This window comes from Octopus bimaculoides, chromosome 24 (genome assembly GCF_001194135.2).
Source record: "Octopus bimaculoides isolate UCB-OBI-ISO-001 chromosome 24, ASM119413v2, whole genome shotgun sequence".
NCBI classification, from domain to species: domain Eukaryota; kingdom Metazoa; phylum Mollusca; class Cephalopoda; order Octopoda; family Octopodidae; genus Octopus; species Octopus bimaculoides.
Genome location: NC_069004.1, coordinates 26,013,763 through 26,017,124, shown reverse-complemented (window position 1 = coordinate 26,017,124; position 3,362 = coordinate 26,013,763).

Sequence of the window (3,362 nt, the reverse complement as noted above, 5' to 3'; positions counted from 1 at the left end):
ATATATATATATATATATATATATATAATCTGAAGTGTACAATATTATATATCCATTATGGTCGATCTTACCAATCGGTTTCGTGCTAGGAATTCAACGGAGTGTTGGGTAACAATTCGATTATGTAACCCTGCGCTCATCAGAGGTAACCATTATGGAATAAAATATGGCAAGTGCATTTTTTTCTGACTTATGGACTCTTAAACAACTTACATACATATAATTTGTTTTTGTGTCTGGTTTGCAAGATTTTTGATGTGAATTCATGTGTTTAAACAAAAATCTTGTCTGGGGAGGATCATTATATCATTAATGGTAATAAATATATGACCTGGTATGCATGTGTTTATTATAATTGGCACAATTACCCTCCCAGGACACAATATATGTATTGTGAATGTGTGTGGCTCAGTGGTTAAGGTATTCAACTCACGATCGAAAGGATGTGTGTTTGATTCCTGGCAGCACATTGTATCCTTGAGCAAGACACTTCATTTCACATTGCTCTCATCCCCTCACCTAACGAAAATGAGTAATACCTGTATTTCAAAGGGCCAGTCTTGTTACATTCTGTGTCGACACTGAATCTCCCTGAGAACTACGTTACGGGTTTGTGTATCTGTGGAGTGCTCAGCCAATTACACATTAATTTCACGAGCAGGCTGTTCTGTTGATCAGATCAATTGGAACCTTCGTCATCATAACAGACAGAGTACCGGTTAATATATATGTGTTAAATTTGATGACTGGCACCCATGCCAGTGTAGCACTAACAGCACCATCTGAGCGGGATCACTGCCAGAGCAGCAGTCTGGTTTCCGTGCCGGTGGCACGTAAAAAGCACCATTTGAGCATGTTCATTACCAGCGTCCCCTTACTGGCACTTGTGCTGGTGGCATGTGAACAAAACATTTGACCGAGGTCGTTGCCAGTGCCGCTGGATTGACTCCTGTGCAGGTGGCACGTAAAAACGCCATTTGAGTGTGGCCATTGCCAGTACCACCAGACTGGCCCTCGTGCCGGTGGCACGTAAAAGCACCCACTACACTCTCGGAGTGGTTGGCATTAGGAAGGGCATCCAGCTGTAGAAACTCTGCCAGATCAGATTGGAGCCTGGTGCAACCATCTGGTTTGCCAGTCCTCAGTCAAATCATCCAACCCATGCTAGCATAGAAAGCAGACGTTAAATGATGATGATGAGGATGATATATATATATATATATATATATATATATATATATTATGTGTTTGTACATATACATACATAGTATAAATGTATAAATGCATGTGTACGTGCCAGTGTCATGTAAAATCACTCGTGCTGGTGGCACGTTAAGAGCACCCAACACACACTATAAAGTGGTTGGTGGGTTGGTGTTAGAAAGACGCACCCAGCCATAGAAGCCAGGCTAAATCAAACTGGACCCTGGTGCAGCTCTCCTGCTTGCCAGCTCTGGTCAAACCATCTAACCCATGCCAGCATGGAAAATAGACGTTAAAGGATGATAATGATACATATATATATATATATATATATATATATATATTTAAGGAAGAATGTTACGATTGAGAAGATGAATCACAATGACCTTTTGTGTGCACAGTTTGTGACCGACCATGCCTTTCTTTTGCTGGATTCAAATCTCATTTGAGGCCCCATGGAAAAACGAACCTCCACCAACTATTCTGCGTATATGCGTGTGCTCTTTCAATTCAATGTATGCCAGAAGGTTTGCAAATCTAATGGAGACCTCAAAAGACATTTCGCAAATCTAACGGAGACCTCAAAAGACATTTTAAGATCAGAACTGATCTGCTGATCTTGGTGGTCCAAATCGGATATGCAATCTATGTGGGTGCCTTTTCAAAGCATTGTCTGGTTTAAAAAGCCATATCAGATGCCATGATGGTTCTAAGGTTTAGGTACAGGAGGTAGTCAAACTCTGCATAAAGAGTCGACAAGTACTTTATACATGTATATATATCATCATCATCGTTTAACGTCCGCTTTCCATGCTAGCATGGGTTGGACGACTTGACTGAGGATTGGTGAAACCGGATGGCAACACCAGGCTCCAATCTAAATTTGGCAGAGTTTCTACAGCTGGATGCCCTTCCTAACGCCAACCACTCAGAGAGTGTAGTGATATATATATATATATATATATATATATATAGATACATGTATGTAGAATATATGCATGTGTTTCTGTGTACACATACATTCATATTTCTGTTCAAATGTGTGTGTACATATAAAAGCATGCACCTCTAAACTTAATCTCACATGTGTGTATATATCTTATTATGCATTCATACACTGTATACGGATACAAACACACATGCACACACAAACATAATTGCACTCTTATTCTTCTTATACACGCAACTATTTGCACACATTCAATTCTACATACATAGGCACTACTACAGTTACTACCCTGCATATATACACACCATCAACTCTAACACATACATGCATGTATGTATGCATGTGTGTGTATTCTTTTCTCTAAGACACTTCAGTCATTTGACTGCGACCATGCTGGAGCATCACCTTAAAGGGTTTTCTTTTTAGTCGAACAAATTGACCCCAGGACTTATTCTTTGTAAGCCTAGTACTAATTCTATCTGTCTCTTTTGCCAACCCTCTAAGTTACAGGAGCATAAGCACTCCATCGGTTGTCAAGTGACGGTGGGGGAATGGGGAGACAAACACACACACACACACATATATATATATATATATATATATATATACACACACATGACAGGCTTCTTTCAGTTGCCATCTACCAAATCCACCCACAATGCTTTGGTTGGCCCCGAGGCTATAGAAGAAGACACTTGCCCACGGTGCCATGCAGTGGGACCGAACCTGGAGACATGTGGTTGGGAAGCAAGCTTCTTACCACACAGCCATGCCTGTATATCCATTGCTGGTCTCTCTCTGATTCTGTGTGTGTGTGTGTATATAACTATATCCGAATATGAACACTTGTGTTTATTCATAGAGGCACAGCTCTTTCAATTATGTGTATACACTTCCGAGCAAGGCTAGTTAACTCATTAGTCTCTCACCCTCCTCTTCTTCCTCCTCCCCCTCTCTCCTCTCTTCCTCTCTCCATATAGAGAGCATATATATTGTGTGTGTGTATATATATATATATATATATATGTGTGTGTATGTATGTGAGTATATGTGTATACATATGTGTATGTATGAGTATATATGTCTGTATGTATGTGAGTTTATATGTATACATGTGTGTATGTATGAGTATATATGTATATATATGTATATATATGTATATGTATATGTATACATGTATGTGTGTGAGTATATATATATATATATATAT